Genomic DNA, 25410 nt, shown 5'->3' on the forward strand with positions numbered 1-25410 from the left:
GGACATGACTGAGCGACTTAAAAAAAAGATATCAATGTCACAACAGACTGAGGGCAAACACACATATAGAATTTAGCAGTCTTCTATTAAGTCAATCATTAAAAAGATTTTCAAAATTGTAAAACAAAATAAGAAAAACAAAGCCATTCTTCTCATTATGTATTTGTTTTTTATTTTGGACAACATAGTTATGTATGTTAACATGTAATGGGTTTGTTATTATTATTTTCAATTAATTAATAGATGCATAAGTTAAAAATTTTAAGTTTTAATCCCTAATATGGTAAATAGCAATAGATATAATCCACCTAAACCAAATTCTTCATAATTCAAGGAGGTTGTCAATAATTTTTAAAAGTGAAACAGAGTCCTTAGACCATAAAGTTTAATGTTGCCTTATCAACAGTTTTCTAGTCCAACTCCTTATTTGGCAGGTGGGAAATTTTAAACATCATTTAAAATCATATCACTATTTCCTAGCAGAGTTGTGAGTAGAATATAAGAACAGAGATGGTGATTTGATTCAAAAGGGGGAGACAAAAGTGTTTTAGCTTGTCCCCTTGGATACTGTTCAAATGTTTTCTAGGAAAAATTCCTGAATTCAATTTTACAATTAAACAGCATGTTAAGAGATAATTTTCTACCTAAAAACAGGTAGAATCATGACTGTCAGGCAGGTGTAAAAGAAACACGTGGCAAAGATTTAACTCATTGTTGATAAGGAAATGAGGCCGATGTTATAGTAGGTTAAAAGCAAAAGTCAGAGACATTTACAGATCAAGAATACTGAAGTGGATTTGCAATGGATATAAAATTAGCCTCTTTCACAAACAGGGAGAGAAGTGAATTGAACCTCCTCTAGACAGACTGTAGTTGCCTGTCTAACTAAGAGCTATTTTACATTGCTATCAGTTACCTACAACTCATAGAGTCCTAAAATATCTCAAAGGCAAGGAAAGGGACAGAGCCCCTGGGAACCAGAATGGGATAAACCCAGAGGAGTGTGCTTTCCAATGAAGCACAAGTTTTCCCCTACAGTTGAGATCCCTTTAGATGCCAGCCACTGAGCTAATCTGAGTAAGAAAAAAGTGGAACTTGGTGTGTACCCTGCTCTCCAGTCCATGGGGTTGCAGAGTCTGACTAACACAATATCTGCTCTCAAAAGGCTCTTTCAGTCCATCTTTATTACCATGTTCTGTGGACTGGATGTTTGTGTTCCCCTCAAATTCATATGTTGAAAATCTAAGGTCCAGTGTGTTGGTATTTGGAGGTGAGGTCTTTGGGAGATGATTAAGTCATGAGGGTATAACCCTCATAAACAGGGTTAGTTTATAAACAAAACCCCAGAGCTCCCTCATCCCTTTCACCAGTGTGAAGATGAAGAGAAAAGACAGCTGTCTAAGACCCAGGAAGCAGGCTCTCTCCAAACAATCTGCTGGCACTTTGATCTTGGACCTTCCAACCTCCAGAACTCTGAGAAACAAATTTCTGTTGTTTATAATTCATCCAGTCTATGGTATTCAGCCCAAATGGGGTGCTGTAGTCTATGGTAGGGTAGCTTGAATAGACTAAGACATCATATAACCCACCACTAAAACTGGATCTCACCCTAGCTCTCATACAGAGATATTTAGGTATTTCTTTGGGTTCATCGCTGTCTTCTGGGTGATAAAAGCTGCCATCTATTTTAGTGCCTACAGTGTTTCAGGTTCTTGACATTCTCCTTAAAGCCCCATCAGATAGGTAATAGTATCTTTCAATTTACAGACGAAGAAAGAGAAGCTGAAGAAGTTGTCATACACACACCCAAGATCTCAATCTCTAAGGGTCTGTTTAGGTTCAAACCTTGGTGTATCAGGCTCCACTTTTGCTCTCTCCCCTAGTTCAGTGCTGATCCAGCAGAGCCTCTCTGGCAAAATTTGCACTTTGCAGTCAATATTCACACCAGAAAAGAGCAGTTAGTTTTGTTGAACCTTGAGAATTATGTGTTTTCAATAACCTCTGAATTTTCAACATCTCTATGCTCAGTAATAGACATAGTAGGACCTCAAAGAGGTGTTTGTTTCCTTCCTCTTTCTTGGAGGCTGAATATTTCTAGATGGGGTCCCAGGGAAAAAATTTTACAAAGATATTCTCTCAGAGAGATGTAGAAATTACAGATGAAGTCCAAAGTTTAAGTCAAGAGATAGTTTAAAGCAGGAGTTGGCAAACCACAGTCTGTGGGACAAACCTGGCAGAGTGTTTTATGGCTATAAGCTAAAAATTATTTTTGCATTTTTAAATGGTTGGAAAAAAAGAAAAATTATATTTTTGACCCATAAAAATTATATAAAATTAGATTTCAGGGCCCATAAATTAGGTTTCATTAAAATACAACCATGCCCACTCATTTTATATTTTCTGTACCTGCTTTTGAGCTACAATAGCAGATCTGAGAAGTTGTGACAGAAACTATATGGCCTACAGAAGTGAAAATGCCTATTATTACCAGAAAACGTTTGCCAACTTCTGGCTTAGAGTCACTTTCAGTTTGAATGTTGAGAATAATTCCCCAGGAACCCAGAGTAAGTAGTTTTGAAGGAGTCCAACACGACATGACCTAAATATGGCAAGTTTCAGAATTACTTGGGAGGAAATTCTGTTATTGCAGGGATGTTGGTAAGAAGGCAAAACCCTATTGGAGGCTTCAAATTCTCATCTAAACACCACTTTGGGTAGGTTCTCCTCCTGGGTTTCCTGACTTTGGCACCTCTCTCATTCCTTAGCTGTTCTGGGTTTATGTCCTGTGGAAGCTCCGCCTGCATTTACCATTAATTACAATAATTAAAATTAACTGGTGCCTCCTGTGTGGGAATTTTCCGGTCCCTAACAAGACGCTTCCAAAGGCTTATTCTTTCTCAAGAGCACCCTCTGCTGGTCAGTTCTCAGAAGGCACGTCATCGTCACCTTCACAAGCTGTAGGTGGGTTTTGCTGCCAGGAAGACGCCAGAGGCCGATTTTCATCTAGAAACAAAGGCATTTGGGGGGATTGTCTCCATGCCTGGCCAAGTTTTTCACAGCACGCAGGCATTAACCGAAGAAACAGAACTTGGTGAGAGAATAAAACTCACATTGAATGCAAACTAACAAACCCCTAGTTAGGCTGCAGAGGCCTGGAGTACACACAGGCCTGTTGAATGCTGACTTTCAAAAGACCTGTTACTATGGCAAAGCTGTGTTCATTACTGTTTACCAGTAAGGAAGGCTGATAGTGTCTTGATAAGGGAAGGGCAAGGTCTGTTTTATTAATTCTTTGAGGCCTGGCTGAAGGCAGATCAGAGAAGCCTGATTAGGACTGAGAGAGGATTGTGGTATAACAGATTAAGATTGTGGGCTACAACAATGTAAGGCGAGTCTAGGAATGTAAATTTACACTGTCTGCTGATGACTTGAGACTTGCCAGAAATTTCTGCAATGAAACAAAAAATTTGCAACTCGCTTTTCCAACGTAAGAGTCTCTGGACTAGTAAAGTTACGCTAATGAAACTGACTTGTTAATGTAGACAGGTTGGGGGATTGCTAGTTTGGATTCTAAGCTGACTGAAAAAAAAAAAAAAGCAGAACCTAAAAGTTGAGAATTCTGTTTTATTTGGCAGCCAAAACAGTACTTAAGCCCAGGACTCAGTCTCTCAACTCTGAAGGACTGCTTCAAAGAGAAACCAAGAGTTTTTGCAACAAAGACCAGGTAGTTGGAATTTCGAAAGATTACTGTTAATAAAAAAAAAAACAAAAACTTAGATATCTCAAGTTAATGAATTTAGCACTTTTCTTTGTATGGGAACATGTGAGAGTCTGGGCTCACTTAAATTATTTCTTTGGTAGGCACCTCAGCTATCTAGGGCCAGTATCCTGTTCTTGGTGGCGGCTTTAGTGGCCTTGATAGCTGTAACGTCCTTTCTTTACTCCCATGGCAAGCAACATTTTTCGTTCACACGTCTTAAGATAGTGAGTGTTGTCTAAGAAGCCTAGTGTGGGTGGGAGGTGGGCATGCCTAATGCCATTGTGACTCCAGACAAAATGTTGGGGCTGCTCTGAGTTTCCACATTTCTTTGGGGGTGAAGGGAACTTTGTTACTAACTCATGCTTGGAGGTAGGCACTCTGCAAGTACAAGGGAGCTAGAGCTGATTAAAAAAAAAAAAAACCAGACCGTGTCACCCCAAAATATTCCTCTGACATAAAAAATTATTTTCAGCTGAAGGCAATTAAGAAGTTGCAAACCCAGGAAAAGCTCTCCCTTGTTTGCCTGAAGACCGGAAATAAAATTCTCCTTTTACTGGATATAGACTCTTATCGGCCCATAGAGGGCAACAAAGGAATCTCTAAACAAACCTTGTTAAAGGAACCCTTATCCTTGTTAAAGAAGATAAGGGTTACCTGGGCCTCCTTGAAACATCCTTAGTCCAAACTCCTTTGTGTTGTTAATTCTGCACACATTTACTGTTTAATTGGCGGAAAAATATAAACATTTCCTACTCTGGTCACTTCTTTGAGTCTTCATTCTCTGGTGAGGAATCCCACATACATTTTTTTAAATTTTATTTTAATTTGTATGCTCCCCTCCTGTTAATCTGTCTTTCTCAGTTTAAGTTTCAGACCCAGCCAGGCACCCCAAGATGTCCCTGGGGGAGTTTCTCCTCCCCCAGCACCTGTCAGGAAAAAGATTAATGTCTAGAGGCTGTGTGAGTGCCGATTTGATAGGAGTATGTGCGTTGGGCCCTAAGGGGGTCAGGGTGAGTGAGAGACCACCCCATTCTCCTCTGCAGAGGCCCTGCCCTCACTGAAGAGATCCCAAAGGTGCTGAGGACAGAGCCTAGGCTTGGCTGGGTGCAGGGAAAAGTCAGGGAGCCTGCACAGGGTTGACGGGAGACCTGGGATTCCAGGGGTGATGGGAAGGGGACAGGCTGCCAGAAAGTGTCCCAGGCCTGAAGGCCAGAAAGCTCCCAGCATGTCCAGTGTGCTTTGGAAACAGGCAGGAAAGGAAGTCTGGGGCTGGCCTTATTTGCAAAGGTGTTGAACTTGATCTTTTAGGTGGTAGGAAGCCCCTGAAAAACTTTTAGCAACAAAGTGCTAAATGTGCTAATGATTTTACTTGCTATTTAGAATTCTACTCCAGTTTGGAAGCTGTAATAACAAAAACAGAGCGAGGGCCTTCCCTTAGAAAGTGGCTGTGGATGGAGGGGAGGAAAGATTCTGGAGGAAGGGGCAGGATCACCACGCCCTGGACAGCACCCCAAATGGGGGGGCAGGAGGTCAGGAAGACGGAGGGTTCTCTAGCCTGGATACTGCAGGAGACTTTGGTTCCATTAGCTGAGATGGGAAATGCAAGAGAGCAAGTTCATTACGGACAGCGCCCCTTTGGTATAAGGATTATTTCAGCTGGTTATTTTTTAAAAACAGCAGATACCGGATAAGCTCTATATTTATAAAGGAACTCTCCATTTGTAAGGGTGTTTCCCTCTCTGTATCAGGAAGAGAAGAGTGACCCTAAACCACAAGAAACTCTTATCCAAGGAGAAGGCAGCAATTTAAATCTGCGTCACAAACAACCCTGCTTTTCCTGCCGTTGTCCCCATGACTGGCCTTCCCCATGCCCATTTTTTTTTTTTTAGTGAATATGAAGATGGTATTTCAGCCTGAATTCTAAGCCACCTCTTAGAGAGTTACTTTTTCTTTTTTCTTGGGTTTCTCGCATGTCCACATACACAAGGTACACCTGGGAATTAACTTGCTTGTGTTTTTCTCACTAATCCATCTCTTTGCCCGCAGGGGCCCTGCTGAGACTTTAGAAGGTTAAAGGTAAAAGGTTTTCTTCCTCTCCACAGAGGTGATAGATTCAGCTTTGCAATTGCTGGCTGTGAGGTGCAGAGGATGGGGCTAGCCCAGAAATTGCAGAATGAGAGCTTCTCTGAGAGGTGGGGATTGCACACATGGGTTCAGGCTTCTTCAACAGCTGAAACTACAAAATAGCTGAAGTCAGCAAAGGAAAGAGTGAGTGCACATGGAGAACAGAGGGGGAAAATCCCTGAAGGAAACAGCGGTGGCTTTGCCGTAGCATCAGTGGCTGAGCAAAACCAAATCCTTACAAGGTCCTATGCTTCTTTCTCCAGGGATCAAGCCTCTGGTCAAAGGACAAGAAAGTGTCTTCAAGCTTCTGTGGACAACTAGGGGCCTTGTGCCCTGCCTAGTGGAGAATGCTGTCGACCACATGGAGGATCAAGCTGGGTGAAAGAGCAGCAAGGACTCCCCTACCTCACAGGACAGAATGAGGAAGACAGAGAAGGTAATTAGTTTGTATGGAACAGAGGGCTTGACCTATTTCTGCCTCTGAATTTAATCAACTCAGTGCCTGAAAGGTAGGGAAACAATAGAAGTGGGAAGGAAATTGTACCAAAAGAAGCTGCCTCTGGGGGATCCTGCCGCGTGAGCTGCAGGAAAGGCAGGTGTGTGCTCTCGTGGTTGTTCCAGTCTCGGTGGTTGAACAAGGACAAGTGAATGGCCCTGGAGGAGGTGGGGCTGAGCTGGGCCTCAGGAAAGGGTCTGAGTTAGGAACTTCTGTGTAGAAGCTCATGGGAGCCCAGAAAGGTCTCCAACAGCTGTTTCCAGTCTTGAGAGTGTCACCTGGAGGGCTTGTTGAAACGCAGCTTGCTGGCCTCACTCTCATAGATTCAGACTCATTACATCCAGGGTAGGGCTGGAGAATGTACATTTCTAGCAAGTCCCCAGGAGATGTTGGTGTCGCTGGTCCAGGGATCACTCTTTGAGAACCACTGGTCTATGAGATCCCCAAAGAGTAGTGTGCATACCTGTACCCAAAAGGATGGTAGAGGTGAAAAAGTCGCTTTAGTCGTGTCCAACTCTGTGCGACCCCATAGACGGCAGCTCACCAGGCTCCTCCGTCCCTGGGATTCTCCAGGCAAGAACACTGGAGTTGCCATTTCCTTCTCCAATGCATGAAAGTGAAAAGTGAAAGCAAAGTCGCTCAGTCGTGTCCCACTCTTAGCGACCCCACAAACTGCAGCCTACCAGGCTCCTCCATCCATGGATTTTCCAGGCAAGAGTACTGGAGTGGGGTGCCATTGCCTTCTCTGGAAGAGTATAACAGTTGTGTATATATTTTCATGTGTATTTAAAAAGTACCATTTGCCTAAAAAATTCATGATTTTAAAAAATATTGTGTTTTAGAACAAGACTAAAATGGATATAAACAAAAAAGCAAGTCAATTTATATAAAAATACTTAGCCAAAAAGTAGTATATACTTACTATGTAGTTAGGGGTCAGGGTGAATGTTCAAAAATTAACAAATAGAAAGGCATGGACATTGCACAATCAGAACAGACACAGTTAAAAGTTATACTTTTAACTGAGTTATACTTTTATACTGAGTTATGCAGTAGAAGTGAAGTGAAAGTCACTCAGTCGTGTCCAGCTCTTTGTGACCCCATGGACTATATAGTCTATGGAATTCTCTAGACCAGAATACTGGAGTGGGTAGCCATTTCCTTCTCCAGGGGATCTTCCCAACCCAGGGATCAAACCCAGGTCTTCCACATTGCAGGTGGATTCTTTACCAGCTGAGCCACCAGGGAAGCCCAAGAATACTGGAATGGGTAGCCTATCCCTTCTCCAGCAGATCTTCCCCACCCAGGAATCAAATCAGGTTCTCCTGCATTGTGGGTGGATTCTTTACTAGCTGAGCTACTAGGGAAGCAAAGTAGAAAGGAATGCAGCTAATTTCAGCCCAGGCCAGCTGATTGGGTCTCCTTTATAGATGAGGGAACTGAATTTTTGAGAAGCTGTATTCCAAGATCACAGTCAAATTAGAAGCAAAGCTACAACCACTGCAATATGTAGAACATTGCAGCCGTAACTGCAAAATGTGCCCACAACCTGTGTGTGTGTGCTAAGTTGCTTCAATTGTGTCTAGTTCTGCGACCCTATGGACCATAGCCCACCAAGCTCCTCTGTCCGTGGAATTTTTCAGGCAAGAATACTGGAGTCAGTTGCCATTTCCTCCCCCAGGGAATCTTCCCAACCCAGGAATTGACCCCACATCTCTTACATCTCCTGCACTGGCAGGTGGGTTCTTTACTGCTACCAATAGCACAGGGGACACCGACATGGAAAGGGGGACACACTCCTCTGTTAGCACTGTCCTCCCACCCCACCCTTACCCTCGGAAATAGAGGAGCTTCTCCCTTCATACCATGGCCCTCCTTCCTCTCCTGTGGACCACCCAGGCCCTCCACAGAGGTCATTGGCCCACATATACATATGTATACACAAGCCCTGTCTATAAATCATTTTGATTGTTTGCATTTGTTCAGCAAATATTTCTAGAGCATTGCTGGAGCTGGGACACTGTGCTCGATGCAGGATACAAAGCAATGAAATACAAACCCTGCCCTCAGGGAGCTCACAGTCATTGATGGCAGCAGATAAGAAAGGAGTACATGGAGTCGTGATGGGCTGAGGGAAGTTGCATACCGCCAGATGGAGAGAGGGTGACCCAAGGCACCCCAAAGGTGGTGACCTGACCTGGGTCGTGAGGGCAGGAGGATATGAGGCTATTCCAGGCCAAGAGGGGAGCAAATACAAAGAGACGGAGAAGTCATGGTGCACTGCGGGACCAAAACTGACTGATCAGCTTAAATCAGTCTGATTTAAGCACTGAGTGTGGGAGGCTGCGATAGGAAAGGAGCATAGCATGTGCCAGGCACTGGTGTAAGCACTCTGCACGTGCACACACACAGAATTTTTGTACATCAATCCATATATACATATACATGTGCAAATTAATGAATAAATATCATTAACACATACACATATCATGCATGTATGTGCAATATATGTACAACATATGTTGATACATATAAATTCATATACACATATGTATACATGTATCCTATATGTAATGTTGATGAATAAGTGAAGTTAATTTTACTTTAACTTTTATTACTCATTTATTTTTGGTTGTACTGGGTTTTTGTTGCTCCTCACAGGCTTTCTCTAGCTGCGGGAAATGGGGGCCACTCTCTAGTTGCAGCGTGCGGACTGCTCATTGCAGTGGCTTTTCTTGTTGCAGAGCATGGGGTCCAGGCACAGCCTGTGGGCTCAGTAGTTGCAGATCTTGGGCTCTATAATATGCAGGCTTCAGTACTTGTGGCAGGCACACTGGCCTAGTTACTCCTTGGCATGTGGAATCTTCCCAGACCAGTGATTGAACCTGTGTCCCCTGCATTGGCAGGCGAATTCTTATCTACTGTACCACCAGGGAAGTCCAGTAAAATTAACTTTAATATTCACAAGCCTACCAGGTAAGTACTGTTATTATTCCCGTTTAATAGATGAGAAACATGAGGCATCAAAAGCTTTACCAGTCTTCCCAAGGAAAATTATTAGTAAGTAAAAAAAAAAAAAAATTGGTAGTAAAACTATTAGTAATTTTCCAAGGAAAATGACACAGCTGTGATTTGAACCCAGGCCATCTGATGCTAAAACTTGAACTCTTATACTGGACTGATAGAATGAGGGTGGGAAGAAATGTAGACAGGCTTCAGATTGTGGGCCCCACATCCCATGTGGGACAGACAGGCCTTTATCTTGAAGCTTGCCAGCTTGAAGGATTTTAAGTAATGGAGCAACAGGATTCATATATTCAGTCAGTCAACACATATTTTATTAAGTGCCTATAGTATGCCAGGTACCATATACTAGACCCTGGGGACAGAGCAGTGAACAAGGTAGAAAGGATCCCTACAATCAGGCAGGGGGGTTTCTGCTAGCAGTAGGTACAGTCATTAAAAGAAAAAGTCCACAATTAATTAAATCCTGACCATGGTGTGGATAAAGAATGTGCCTGCTGATGTAGGAGCCATGGGTTCCATCCCCGGGTTGGGAAGATCCCATGGAGGAGGAAATGGCAACCCATTCCAGTATTCTTGCCTGGAAAACCCCATGGACAAAGAAGCCTGACAGGCTACAGTCCATAGGATCACAGAGAGATGGACATGACCAAGTATGAACATAGACAAGATGGTAATAAACTGAAGAGCAGATCAAGGTTGGATGAAAGTGTGCAGCCAGGGGCGCAGCCTGGTCTAAGAATTTGGTGGCAGCTTCCTGGAATAAAAGAAATGCCATCTTATAGCTGAGTAGATGGGAACTGGGCAAAGGGAACTGGGAAGGAAAGGTTAGAGGGAGTTTCGGCCTGGAAGAACTGCATATGCTGGGCCTCTTCACAGCCAGCTGGGCCTGGAGCACAAAATCAAAGAGTGGGGAACAGCAAAGGAGACAGAAGAGTGGGCTTTATTTTGGGGAACATTGAGCTTGAGGTATCAAGAGGATACACAGATTGAAATGTCCAGTGGGCACTGGGTACAGAGATTGGGTACAAGGATCTGGATTTCAAGACAGAGGCTCGACCAAAGGGTACAGATCTGAGAGTCAGTGAACATGGCAATTAGAACTGTAAGAATGAATAAGACCGTTAGGGAGTGTTTGAATAGAGAAAACAGCTGAAAGTGGTTCCCAAGATAGACTAGGAGGTAAATATCTGAATTCTTTGGGAGCAGAAAGGAGCCCCATCAGCCATAAACCATCAGAAGTGGGTCTTCTACCCCCGACCTCAACCCCAATCCCAGGCCTCACACTCACAGACAGCCTCACATACAGACTTTCAGCTTTATTTCTACATGAGGCTAGATCTGCAGTCTTCTTATGTGTGTGTGTGTGTGTGTGTGTGTGTGTGAAAAGTGTTAATTTGCTATGTATTAGGCATTTAATATGTAATACTACAATTTTTACATGGCTTGATGTTCCTTGATTTTGAAAACATACCCAAACCCTCAAAAAACATACATAGTCTGACCTCCCATAACTTCAGGGAGGCCCTGAAAGGGTAGGCAGGATTTTCTGTCTTCAGTATCCCTCCCAAGCGGCCCAGTTCCTTCATTGTTCTGGCCTCCAGGGTTTTCTTTTCCAGGAAGAGTCTCTCTGAGGCTGGGTGACCCTTGCCAGCGGTGTTACTAAGGGGGCTGCAACCCCTTAGCAACACCGCTTTTGGGTCTCAGACCTCTGGAGTCCTTCCTCCACCCCCACCCCCACCACCCCGCCACCTCTTTTAAAGCTGGAAAGAGAACCAGGAATGACCAGATCTTGGGTGAAAGTGAACCAAGGTCAAAGAACATGTGGATTCTAATTCCAGGGCCTTTTCTTCTGCTTCCTCTAGGTGCCTGAGCCTTCGTTCAAATTTGGGAAAATAGACTGTCAAATTTCAATTGGCAATAATAAATAGACCTGTGTTTTCTTAATCAGATTTCTGTGATGCTCTATAATAGAGATCTCAAGTTTTCAGGCTATATTTGTGCAAATTCATGAGAATGAACTTAAGAGCCCAAAGCCCTGAATTTTGTTCCCGCTTCTGCCACTAACATTCTGTGAGCAACCAAATGGCATCTTTGATTGTTGTTTTTTTTTAACTGAAGTATCAAATCAGCAAGTGTGTGTTGAGAGCCTACTTGATACAAGGCTCTGTGTTAATACCATGGGAAAGAAAGTCCTCGAGCTCAGGCAGTGGAATATCGGGTAAGGGTATAATGATTCCAGTATACCATGACCATAATGCAGTGTCCAAAGGTTGGCAGTTGATCTGTGTTCCGCAGAGGCTCAAAGAGCAGGAAAGATGCCTCCTAGCAGAGGTGGCATTTGAAAGGACCTTGAAAGATCAGAAGGTCTTGAGAAGATGAGCATGGTAATGAGGGCTAGGGGAGGCAGGGAGGATGGACAGCGATGGGCACAGCTTTCCAGGTAGAGAAACAGCATCAGCAAAGGCACAGAAGCAGAGAAGTCTGGGAATTGTTCTGCCATGCTTGTAATTGTTACTGACCCATGATGAGTTAAGTAGAGAACTGAGCGAAAGCTTTTAAAAATTATATAGTAATATAAGGGAGTAATTTTTCTCTTCAAACTAATAATTTTTAAAAAATGAACTTGTGTTTGTGTATGTCCTTTTATTTCATTTTTTGTTTAGTGTTAAAGTTTTTTACATTTTACTGTGTTTTAGGTGTAATTTTTTATTGAGATATAAATGGCAGGGTACTTTATGTAAATTAAGAAGAGACATTACTTTGCCAACAAAGGTCCGTCTAGTCAAGGCTATGGTTTTCCCAGTAGTCATGTATGGATGTGAGAGTTGGACTGTGAAGAAGGCTGAGCGCCGAAGAATTGATGCTTTTGAACTGTGGTGTTGGAGAAGACTCTTGAGAGTCCCTTGGACTGCAAGGAGATCATTCCTGGGTGTTCTTTGGAAGGAATGATGCTAAAGCTGAAACTCCAGTACTTTGGCCACCTCATGAGAAGAGTTGACTCATTGGAAAAGACCCTGATGCTGGGAGGGATTGGGGGCAGGAGGAGAAGGAAACAACAGAGGATGAGATGGCTGGATGGCATCACTGACTCTATGGACATGAGTTTGAGTGAACTCCGGGAGTTGGTGATGGACAGGGAGGCCTGGCGTGCTGCAATTCACGGGGTCGCAGGGAGTCGGACACGACTGAGCGACTGTACTGAACTGAAGATGTCCAACAAGTTGATTTGACACATTTACATGTTGCAATGTGATTGTCACCATAGCATTAGCTAACACGTCTGTAATATCACATAATTACCATTTCTTTTTTTAAATGAAACAAAGATGAATATTTTCAATGATGAAAGGTACAATTCACAAAGAAGATAGACATCATATACCATTAGACACTGTAACAATAAAAGAACAAAGATACATAAAACAAAAATCAGAAAAAATACAAGGGAAAAGAAAAAATAATCATAGTGAGACATTAACATTTCTCTGAGAATATTTTATCAAGTGCAGAAAAAATAAGAATTAGGATTATCTTGAATTATGTCATTAATAATTTAAATATAATAGATTTATATTTAATTTATATTAATCATATCCCACACAAATATCTTTAAAACTTTGTATCTCACACATTGTTATTAGATGTCCATAGGACATGTTTAAAAACTGGTAAAAAGATAAACATTGCTAAATTTCGAAAAGTAGAATCCTTTTTTGTGTGTGTGATTCGTATACACACGTTATACATATACACACATGTTATTATACGTAACACACATACATTTTATGTATACACATGTTATTTTTGAAATTATTTTCCATTATAAGTTAAGTTATTATAAGATATTGACTGTAGTTCCCTATGCTATACAGTAAACCTTTATTGCTTGTTGCATATCTAATTTTTAATTAGAAATCTAGCATTCTATTCATACTAAGTCAAACAAGTAGAATCAAAATGTCAAATTTTTTAGGTAGGCAAAAATTCATAAGTTTTCTAAAATACATATATCATACATATTATTTATATTTATGTATACAAAAGTTTTTCCACTATGCTTGATAAGTCTTGAGAAAGAACATTTAAAAAAAAGAGATGGAGAAATAGGAAAACATAAACTAAATGAAATGGGAGCACTGAATATGAAATAGAAAAGTGAAACAAACTAGATAAAAGTAAAATATCCTCATAAGTCCAGTTCTTTTTAAACATGGTTGCTCATTAGAAACATATCTGGAGCTCTGGCAAAAAAAAAAAATAATAATACTAATACCTGGGCATTTGTATTTTTCAGAAAATTCCAAGATAATTCTGATGTGCATATGGATTTTAAAAAGTGATTATAGGCTTTTCTATTAAATGCTAGATTTGGTGATATAGAATTCCATAATTTTTCTGTTGACCAATCATGATACAATGATATTAAGTAATAGTTACATAATCACAGTAGTAAAAGATGTTTGTCAGTTTTCACAATCAATAGCCAGACAAAAAATAAAAGGTGATTACAATTGCAAGCCATAATGGGAACATGATTAACCTAACAATATAAAATAATTACATTCAATTTGGGGGGTCAAGCAGAGTGATGTGGTCAGTGGAAGTGCATACACGCACATGTTTTCATCAGCTCAGCCAGTCTGTCTTTTGGTTAGTGCATTTAATCCATTTACACTTAAGGTACCTCAACATGTGTGATCCTATTACTGTTTCCTTAATTGTTTTTGGGTTCCTTCTCTTGTTTTCTGCCTAGAGAACTTCCTTTAGCATTTGTTATAAAGCTGGTTTGGTGGTGCTGAATTCTCCTAACTTTTGCTTGTCTGTAAGCTTTTGATTTCTTCATCAAATCTGAAGGAGAGTCTTGCTGGGTAGAATATTCTTCATTGTAGGTTTTTCCCTTCATCACTTTAAATATGTCATGCCATTCCCTTCTGGCTTGTGGAGTTTCTGTTGAGAAATCAGCTGACAGCCTAATGGGAGTTCCCTTGTATATTATTTGCCATTTTCCCCTTGTTGCTTTTAATAGTTTATCTCTGTCTTTAATTTTGTCAGTTTGATTACCATGTATCTCAGTATGTTCCTCCTTGGGTTCATCCTGCCTGGGACTCTCTGTGCTTCTGGGGCTTGATTGATTATCTCCTTTCCCATGTTAGGATTCAACTATTATCTCTTCATATATTTTCTCAGGTCCTTTCTCTCTCTCTTCTCCTTCTGGGACCCCTATAACGCAAATGTTCATATGTTTAATGTTGTCCCAGAGATCTCTTAGACTGTCTTCATTTCTTTTCATTCTTTTTCCTATGTTCTGTGGCAGTGATTGCCACCATTCTGTCCTTCAGGTCATTTATCCATGCTTCTGCCTCAGTTATTCTGCTGTGGATTCCTTCTAATGTATTATTCATCTCTGTTTGTTTGTTCTTTAGTTCTTCTAGGTCTTTGGTAAACATTTCTTGCATCTTCTCAATCTTTGCCTGCATTCTTTTTCCAAGATCCTGAATCATATTCACTATTGTTATTCTGAATTCTTTTTCTGAAAGGTTGCCTATCTCCACTTCATTTAGTTGTTTTTCTGGGGTGTTATCTCTCCTTTCGTTGTGACATAACGTTCTGCTTTTTCATCCTGATTAAATTTCTGTAATGTGGTTCTGTTTTAGTTGTTGTGGGATTGTGGTTCTTCCTGCTTCTTCTCTCTGCCCTCTGATGGAGGAGGCTAGTGTAAGCTTTCTTAGAGAAGGGACTGGTGGTGGGAAAAACTGGGTCTTGCTCTGGTAAGCAGGGCCTTACGCAGTAAAAAGTTATGTGAAAGTGAAAGTTGCTCAGTTGTGTCCAACTCTGCGACCCCATGGACTTATACAGTCCATGGAATTCTCCAGGCCAGACTACTGGAGTGGATAGCCTATCCCTTCTCCAGGGAATCTTCCCAACCCAGGGACCCCACATTGCAAGTGGATTCTTTACCAGCTGAGCCACCAGGGAGAGGGTAGCCTATCGCTTCTTCAGTGGATCTTCCCCACCCAGGAATCAAACCAGGGTCTCCTGCATTGCAGGTAGATTCTTTACCAACTGAGCTATCAGGGAAGCCCAGGAAGCTACTCAGTTAGGTTCAGTTCAGTTGCTCAGTTGTGTCCTACTCTTTGCAACCCTATGGACTTCAGCACGTCAGGTTTCCCTGACCATCACCAACTCCCAGAGCTTACTCTAACTCATGTCCATTGAGTTGGTGATGCCATCTAACCATCTCATCCTCTGTTGTCCCCTTCTCCTCCCACCTTCAATCTTTCTCAGCATCAGGGTCTTTTCCAGTGAGTCAGTTCTTCACATCAGGTGGCCAAAGGATTGGAGTTTCAGTTTTAGCATCAGTCCTTCCAATGAATATTCAGTACTGATTTCCTTTAGGATTAACTGGTTGGATCTCCTTGCAGTCCAAGGGACTCTCAAGAGTCTTCTCCAACACCACAGTTCAAAAGCATCAGTTCTTCAGTGCTCAGCTTTCTTTATGGTCCAACTCTCACAACCATACATGACTACTGGAAAAACCATAGCTTTGGTAGATAGACCTTTATTGGCAAAGTAATGTCTCTGCTTTTTAATATGCTGTCTAGGTTGGTCATAACTTTTCTTCCAAGGAGCAAGCATCTTTTAATTTCATGGCTGTAGTCACCATCTGCAGTGATTTTAGAGCCCCAAAAATTAAAGGAAGCTACTCAGTAAAGTTTTAATACAATTATCTGCTGATGGGTGGGGTTGTGCGCCCTTCCTGGTAGTTTTTTGGCCTGATGGTCAGGTTAATAGTGACCTCCAAGAGGGTTTATGCTAAAGGGGACCTTCCCAGACAGCTGCTGCCAGTGCCCCCGTGCCTGTGGCGAGCCCCTGCCGACCCAGGCCTCCACAGGAGACCCTCCAACACTAGCATGTAGTTTTGGTTGTTTCCTGTGGAGTCATTGCTCCTTTCCTCTGAATCTTGGTGCATACAAGGTTTTGTTTGTGCCCTCCAAGACTAGAGTCTCTGTTTCCCCCATTCCTATATAAGTCTTGTGATCAAATCCTGCTGGGCTTAGGTCAGATTCCCTGGGGATCCCCAGTCCCTTTGTCAGCTCCCTAGACTGGTGAAGCCTGATGTGGGGTTCCAGACCTTCACAACAGTGCAACAACTTCTTTGGTATTGTTCTCCAGTCTATGAGTCACCCACCCAGTGGGTATGAAATTTGATTTTTTCATGATTGTGACCCTCCTACTGTCTTGCTGCAGCTTCTTGTCTTTGGACATGGGGTATCTTTTTTTGGTAGGTTCCAGCATCCTCCTGTCAATGGTCATTCTACAGCTCATTGTGACTTTGATGCTCTTGCAGGAGGAGATAAATGCAAATTCTTTTTTACTCTACCATGTTGAACCAGACTCCTATATTTTACTATTGCAATCAGTTGGAAATTTTTTGAATTGATCCTTTACCACAAACAGTTTAAGAAGCACTAGGGTTCAAGCAGTGTCAAGTCTCTAGCTCCATACAGTGTCAAGTATAGAACAGAACTGAAAAAGGTAAGCTTGAAGAGGTAGTTTGAGGTATATTGCAGGGGATGGCTCTTTAAAGGTCTATTTGTGGGTTCAGAGAAGGCAAGGAGACAGGAACGAATGGAAGGAGGATCTGAAAAACATGAAAGCTTCTGATTTCTAAGTGTTGGATCTAATTTTAATTTTTTATTAGTATACATGAAACAAAACACATCTGAGGGCCACGTGTGGGCCACCAATTTGCAGGCTGATGTAGGCACATGAGGCTGAGTTACTCAGTGAAACAGGCCACAGCAGAGGATCAGCCCTGCGGCCGCCTGGGTCCCAAAGGCCTTGGAAATAGAATTCCGTCGCTTAGATGGTACAGGAGCAGTGAGATATTCCCAAAGAACTGAGGGCAGCAGAGCAAAGAGGACCTGGAAACCTAGCTTGGACACGAGGGAGCCAGCAGTGACTTTTGCAGAGATGGACAGAAATGAGAACAATAATCAGATTGGACAGAAATGAGACCATCCTGGGGTTCCAAGGACGGGCTCATTGAGGACACTGATCCACCACCCACTCCTTGGCGTTTTAGAATGTCCCACCCGCAACAAAGGCAAATCCCTGGGAAACGAGGTCAAAACACTGCGTCAACAGACTCATTAGAGTGTAAGTTGATTGTGATTCGGCTTCTACCAACCTACCACAAGAGGAAAGGAGGTCCAAGCAGAAGTTCGGTTCACAAATACAGACTGTTTTATTTCACTTTCTCCATGAATGCTTGGGTCAGGCAGGCTGGGACCTATTTCATTTCCCATGAGCACTGTCAAAGAGGCCCATTGTCAGAAGCAGATCTGGACTTTAAAAAAACAAATTCCAAATACTTCCAGACTGTGAGAAAAGAGTGCGAAAAAGGCAGCATCTTTAAAGACACATACTACGCTGAACTCTGAAGCCTCAGGCTGCCAGAAAATTGGCTCGTTGGGGGAAATAACTCAAACCCTCATTAACTATCTGAATTATTTATTCCTACACAGTCATTAGTGGAACCACTGAGGTCAGGTCGCAGGTTCTGGCACCACCGCTGGGGAGACTGGGTGATGACAGCTGGAGAGGGAAGCAGGAGAAAGCAAGCTGCCCTGGGCTGAACACACCTGTGCCCAGGATGGCGTGTCAGGCACCGAACACGAAATTCCCCTGGAGGCTGCTGCCACTGCTCTCATTTGCCAAAGCTAAGTAAGAATGACACAACAAATATAGGAAAAGTAAAGAGAAACAAAGTGCTCAAGTGCAGATGAGTATGAAGAACAAAATTTTTCCTCTTCATTATTAAAATCCGAGAGAGTAGCACATGTGCCATATTTTCTAGGGAGCTTTGTAAAACAAAAAGCTAGTGGTTCTCCTGAGCCGAGGAGAGAAACTGGGCCCTGCATCTCACTGGAAAATAGATCTGTTTGAAGTAAGAGTCACAGTGGAAGAGCTGAGGAATATGTCTTGACTGATAGTGGCTATATTTCTCACTTTCTTTCTAATGTGCTCTTGCTCTTTAGAATTTATTTTACTATAATGGAAAAATTACCAAATGGTTCTCCAGCTCTTTCAGAAAAGCTGAGTAATAAACAGGAGGTATAAGAGTAAATAGTGAAAAAAAAAAGGAGTAAATAGTGTACAAGATGAGACTCCCCATCCTTAATAATGATGGCTGAATAGAGGGAAAAGAGTAATTTGCAACAGTTAACCCCCTCTCCTATACATGATAGTATATCTGGCAGCCTGCTCTGACCTTCCCTCTGCTCCCTAACTACTGCAACACCCTCCTAATTGCCCTCCCAGTTTCTTACTTTTTTCTTTTCCTTCTTTTTTGTTTTTAGTATATTGGCTGTGCTGCATGATACGTGAGAAAGCTTCCCAGGTGGTGCTAGCGGTAAAGAACCCACCTGCCGATGCAGGAGACTTAAGAGACGTGGGTTCGATTCTTAGGTAGGGAAGATTCCCTGGAGGAGGGCATGGCAACCCACTCCAGTATTCTTGCCTGGAGAATCCCTTGGACAGAGGGCCCGGGGGCTGTAGTCCATAGGTTGCAAAGAGTCGGACAGGACTGAAGTGACAGCATGCTCGCATGGTATGTGGGATCCTAGTTCCCTGACTAGGGATCAAACCCATGTCCACTGCCAACTGCATTCTGTTTGCCACCCAGTAGCCCGGAGGATCATAAAGCCCAAGTCACAACTCCCCACCCCTGCCACCATTTAATACCAACAATAGCTTTCTTCTGCACTTAGAATAAAACCTAGACTTCTTGGCCTTCAGGGCACCCCTGACCTGTGTCATAAATAAAGTCAGATGCTAGCTAAAGTGGTACGGACAGATTTTAATCAGTTACACATTTTCCAACAGGAAAGAGTCCATCATGAACAGAACTCAACCTGGATTGGTAGAGATGCATGGGTCTTTTAAAGGGAGAATGAGGGAGTAGGGAGAGGAGGCAGACGGGAGCTTAATACAATCAGGGAAGTGCAAGATTACAAAGGGGAGTGAGTATCAGTGCAACTAGGCTAGCTGTGTCTGCTGGCCAACCACTATGGACGTTACAATTTTACCATCCAATAGAGATTGAGAGATGAAGACCCTGTCCTCAGGCGATGACCAGAACCAACAGCAAATTTCCTGACAGCCTTGAGTTTTCTCAGGTAGGTACTTTAAGTGGAGGCTAGGATTATCTTAGGGATATGTGGCCTTGAGCTATTAGAAAACACATGTTTGTTTATGTCTTTAGAGACCAGGCTTAAGACCTAGTCAAGGAGGGGGCTCAGAGGAATGTGACTCTAGTTTTTCTGAGAAGAGAATCTTTGTCACCTGCCCTTTCCCTATCGTTGTCCCCTCCCCACTTAACACCCACCCACCCACCTTGCTCATCCCCTTTTCCCACCATGGCCTACCTTCAGTTCCATGGTATCATGGCCTTCCTGCTGCTCATGCTATTTTCTCTGCCTTTTTTTTTTTTTCTCTCATTTGGACATCCAGTAATAGCTCATATTTTATAACTCAGCCCAAAGGTCACCTCCTTCAAGAAGTCTCTCCTCGCCCCCTGGTCTAAATCAGACCCCTTTCTGCTCATCTCTGTCTCCTTTGCCTTGTTGCTGTTTTCTGTCTCCCTGTTGGGCTGTAAATTCCATGAGGATGAAGATCAGATCTGTCTTCATCATCTCTATATCCCAAGTATCTAACTGGTACAGAACAGATGGCTTGGTAAATATCTGCTGAATGAATGAACAAATGGATGACTGGCCGCCACCCTCACCCAGGTCTCACTTCCTCTTGGATTGACCCTCTGTGAGGTATCTGAGGTTTACATGTCATTGGAGCACAGGATAGTTCTGTGAGACTTTGAGGTAGAAGGCAGAGAATCTTGTGTTCCTGAATCAAAATAGGATTTTACTTAAAATGTCCTCATATCTGAGAGCCAGTGTGGGATTCGGGCAGATCTGGAGGAGTTCCTCATCCCCTCCCTTCTTTCCAGCTTGCAGGCTCTGCTCCAGTGCTGTGGTTCACAGGGAGGAACCCTGGGAAGTCTAGCCCCAGCATGAAGCCTGCATTTGGAGCTCACTCAGTAGGACAATGCCCTTTACAAGACGATCAAAGAACCTTTGAGAAACCTGACTTCCCAACACTATAGGGATTCCTGTAGTAGCAGTCCCTGTCCAACTCCTAGCATCCTGAGGAAAGCCTAGTTTGCAGAAATTTGAAAAAAAAGGAGGATTTAGCCAGTACCATGCTTACTGAAGGGTTTCCCAGGTGGCTCAGTGGTAACAAATCTGCCTGGCAATGCAGGAGACATGGATTCTATCCCTGGGTCAGGAAAATCCCCTGGAGGAGGAAATGGCAAACCCACTCCAGTATTCCTGGGAAGAGGAGCCTCAAGGGCTACAGTCCATGGGGTCTCAAAGAGTCAACCACGACTTAGCAACTGAGCACATACACATATGCTTAGTGAAATAAGTCAGATGGAAAAGGACAAATATTGGATGATATCACTTTGATATGGAATCTAAAAAATAAAACAAACTAGTGACTATAACAAAACACAAGCAGAGTCATTGAGAACAACCAGTAGTTACCAGTGGGGAGAGGGAAGATGGAAGATAGGAGTAAGGGATTAAAAAGTACAAGCTACTATGTATAAAATAAATACACTACAAGGATATATTGTACAGCACAAGGAATGTAGCCTATATTAAATAATAACTATAAATGGAGTATAATCTTTAAAAATTTTAAATCACTATGTTGTACATCTCAAGCTTGTATAATATTGTAATTCAAATACACCTCAATAAAATAATAATAATTAAATATTTGAAAAACAGGAAATAACTAAGATTTCGTGGGTGATTCAGAGAGTTAGCAAATGTACCTGAGGGCTCACTGGGGTGTTGAGAAGAGGAAAGAGGGAATAAGAGTACCCACAGGAGATCTGGCAAGTTATTTATTTATTTAATATTATTTATTTGACTGCACAGGCCTTAATTGCAGCACTCAGGATCCTCTTAGTTGCGGTATGCAGGATCTTTAGTTGCCACATATGAATTCTTAGCTGGGGCATGTAGGATCTAGCTCCCTGATCAGGGATTGAACCTAGGTCCCCTTCATTGGGAGTACCAGGGAAGTCCCTAAAGTGAATTATTAAATCTGTATGTTACTATATGAGATCATAAGCTCTGCCATATTTATTACTTACCTGGTTTCAAGCATTCAGAATTGGCTCTTTTATAATATTTAGGGGAAGCTTCATCAAAATTCTATCACTCAAATGTTGACCTCTGTTGCCCTGCTTCCAACTCTGCCTCTTTCCAAATCTTCTCTTCTCTGCCTTTTGGATTGTGATATTCCTGATTTTCTTTCTCCTGCCAATCACTTTTCTCATGAAAGTCACTCCCCCAGGTTTTCCTAAGATGCAGTCACCAGCCCTCTTTTCTTTCCATGGTTTCTCAGGGAGCCCATCCTCATGGTTCAATTACAGCTTTACATTGATGGCTCCTCAGCTGACATTTCTGCCTGGACCACTCACTCAGGCTCATTCCAGAATCTCAGGAGTGTTCACAGGTGTAGGCAAGGAATCATCATAATTTTCCCTCTACCCTGTGAGTTCTTGGCTGAGACCCCTGTAACAACAGTAACAACCACAACAAAACAGATGAACTAGAGAAAACCAAGTCAGTTATTAATACATGCAGCACACATAGGAGAGCCTAAACCAAAAGTAACTCAAAATGGTGTTTTAGAATTCCAGATTATAGAGTACCTTCAACAGAGAACAATACATTTGTAGAGAAATGATAAGACAGAGCAGTTTTAGTCTTCCAAACTGAGGGAAGGTAAATATATGGGAGGAAAATAAGGGAATGAGGTTTGTTTGCAGGTTTCCCTGTTGTATCTCTGAGCTGATGAGAATCCATCTTGAGTAAAAGGAGAATTTATATCCTCAGTCAGTTCAGTTCAGTCTCTCAGTCATGTCTGACTCTTTGCAACCCCATGGACTGCAGCATGCCAGGCTTCCCTGCTCATCACCAACTCCCAGAGCTTGCTCAAACTCATGTCCGTTGAGTCAGTGATGCCATCTAGCCATCTCATCCTCTGTTGTCCCCTTCTCCTCCTGCCTTCAATCTTTCCCAGCATCAAGGTCTTTTCCAGTGAGTCAGTTCGTTGCATCAGGTGGACAAAGGATTGGAGTTTCAGCTTCAACATCAGTCCTTCCAATGAATATTCAGGACTGATTTCCTTTAGGATTGACTGGTTTGATCTCCTTGCAGTCCAAGGGACTCTCAAGAGTCTTTTCCAATACCACAGTTCAGAAGCATCAATTCGTCAGCATTCAGCTTTCTTTATAGTCCAACTCTCACATCCATACATGACTACTGGAAAAACCATAGCTTTGACTAGATGGACCTTTGTTGGCAGAGTAATGTTTCTGCTTTTTAATATGCTGTCTATGTTGGTCATAGCTTTTCTTCTAAGGAGCAAGCATCTTTTAATTTCATGGCTGCAGTCATCATTTGCAGTGATTTTGGAGAAAAAAATAAAGTCTGTCACTGTTTCCATTCTTTCCCAATCTATTTGCCATGAAGTGCTGGGACCAGATGCCATGATCTTAGTTTTCTGGATGTTGAGCTTTAAGCCAACTTTTTCACTCTCCTCTTTCACCTTCATCAAGAGGCTCTTTAGTTCTTCTCTTTCTGCCATAAGGGTGGTGTCATCTGCATATCTGAGGTTATTGATATTTCTCCCAGCAATCTTGATTCAAGCTTGTGCTTCATCCAGCCCAGCATTTTGCATGATGTACTCTGCATTATAAGTTAAATAAGCAGGGTGACAATATACAGCCTTGATGTACTTCTTTCCTGATTTGGAACCAGTCTGTTGTTCCATGTCCAGTTCTGTTTTATATCCTGCCTTTAGGCAAAAAAGGGAGGGAACTTTTTCTGGGTTTGCTGCTTCTCAATTACCTTCAGCTCAAAGTGAGTTTTATGTCAAAGAAGCATACCTATTTTGTGATGACATATTCTGGTTTCCTTCACATTTCCATCAACCATCACCTCAAACTCAGCAGGTCCCAAACTTGATTCTTCATGTTCCTCAACTGGTTCATTTCTCCCAGTGCTCCTGTTTCTATGACTGCAACCACTATTTTTCAAATCTCTGATGTATGACATTCCTGAGGTCACCTTTAAGCCATCCCCTTTTCATCCCATGCTGAGTCCCACCAACTCTGGACTGTTTCTTTCAACCCTCTCTCTGGTATCTGTCCTCATGTTAGGACTATGTCATTTGTAAGTGAAAAAACCCCAACCCTACCTGGCTCAAGGACCCAAAGGAATATATGGGCTCACATATATGAAAAGTAAGACATTTTCAGGAATTGTCTTTCTCCACCTCTTCGTTCTGTTTTCATTGCCAGGCAAGCTTTTCTCCTGAGCATCAAATATGGAGGGTGGATACTTCATGCTCCCTAGATGGCTAAGGAAATTCCTATTAATTCCTATTCCATTTCTACCATTAAAATTGAGCTTCATTGGTCTGCTTTTTGCTTTTAATGCTAAATCATGAAATTCCAGAGCCTGACCTTCAAAAAAAAAAAAAAAGGAATGAAGATGTTCTATCTCCAAGGAAGAAGAAAGACTCTGTATTTGCAATTTGTTTTAAAAAAAGGTCTGATTTAATGGGGCATTAAATTGATAGCATTCATTGGAATATCAAAGTTGTCTTTCTAGACAATAGAGACTTCTGTAGAAGTGTTATCAATTTGTTCTGTTCGTTGTTTTTGGAAGAATAATTTGAACAAAGAGGTCTAGTAAATCTGCTAAGACTTTTTAAAAAATGTTGCAAGTCATGAAAATAACCTTCAAAGAGTAACCTGTATCTCTGATTTGTTGTTTTACTTGATAGCGAGTTGCACTGGTAATAATGTTGAAATTGCCGCCTCTGCATTTCTGAAACCATGCAAACTCTCACAGATACTCCAGGCTTCATGAGCCATGCGGTCCCTGCCACCAGCATCAACTCTACCCTTTAGCACCAGAGCAGCCAGTGAGCACATGGTTGTGACTATGTTCCAATACCACTCTATTTCGGGACACAAAATTTGAATTTCATATAATTGCCATGTGTCATGAAATATTCTTATTTTGATTTTTCAACTAGTTAAAATTATATAAACCTTCCTTATCCCTCACTTGCACTGAGTACTCTGTCTAGAACTGTCTTAACCCTGTGTATTCATGTGGCTAACTCCCTTACCTTCTAGGTCTCTTCTTTTTTTCCCCTCATATTTATTTATTTGGCTACACCAGGTCTTAGTTGTGGGACTCAGGATCTTTAGTTGTGGCATGCAAATTCTTGGCTGGGGTGTGTGTGATCTAGTTCCTTGACCAGGGATCAAACCCAGGGCCCCTACATTGGAAGCATAGAGTCCTAGCCACTGGACCCAGGAAAGTCCCTACATTTTACCTTCTCTGTGAGGCCTAACCTGACCATCCTCTTGAAAACTGCTACCTGCATCGTTTCCCACTGCCTCCGCCATCCCCATCTCCCCTCCTTACTCCCCTTATCTTGTTATGACTTCCCCATAGGATTTATCACCTCCTAAAACATGAAATAATTTACTTATTTATAATTATATAGTTCATCTTCCCTTGCCAGATGGAAGGCTCTCAGAGGGCAGAGGTTTTTGTGTGAAAGTGCCTAAAAGACTGCCTGGCACACAGGCAAGATTGAATAACTTTGTTGAATAATTAAACAGATGGATTAATGCCCTATCAACCCCTTGGCCAACTATTAGATTGGGGTTCAGGTCATTTGATTAAAAAAAATAGTCAATTTCTCCCTCTTGATGTACATAAAGGACTTAATCTTCAGAAATGGAATTGTCCAAGATTCACTTCCTGTTGGACACTATAGGCCAAGGGACTCCTTCAAATGTAGGGGGAAGAAAAGACAAATTTTTGTAAATAAAAAA

At 42.1% G+C, this 25410-nt stretch overlaps 2 long non-coding RNA genes across 5 annotated transcripts; one reads left to right on the top strand and one right to left on the bottom strand.

The window, feature by feature from the left end:
- The first annotated feature begins 2951 nt into the window (after window positions 1–2951).
- Window positions 2952–24540, top strand: LOC129621330 (uncharacterized). Of its 4 annotated transcripts, none has more exons than XR_008699227.1 (4): window positions 2952–3091; window positions 3636–3724; window positions 6148–6320; window positions 24342–24540. It is a non-coding gene; the product is annotated as an uncharacterized LOC129621330 (long non-coding RNA). The 4 variants fall into 4 exon arrangements; XR_008699226.1 differs by lacking the exon at window positions 24342–24540 and adding an exon at window positions 12104–14258; XR_008699224.1 differs by lacking the exon at window positions 24342–24540 and adding an exon at window positions 11270–12062.
- LOC129621333 (uncharacterized) lies at window positions 5850–7692 on the bottom strand. Its single transcript, XR_008699231.1, has 4 exons — window positions 7611–7692; window positions 6925–6981; window positions 6429–6843; window positions 5850–5996 (listed from the first exon to the last, which is right to left on the bottom strand). It is a non-coding gene; the product is annotated as an uncharacterized LOC129621333 (long non-coding RNA).
- Window positions 24541–25410: the final 870 nt, after the last annotated feature.

This window comes from Bubalus kerabau, chromosome 10 (genome assembly GCF_029407905.1).
Source record: "Bubalus kerabau isolate K-KA32 ecotype Philippines breed swamp buffalo chromosome 10, PCC_UOA_SB_1v2, whole genome shotgun sequence".
Classification (NCBI taxonomy): Eukaryota; Metazoa; Chordata; class Mammalia; order Artiodactyla; family Bovidae; genus Bubalus; species Bubalus kerabau.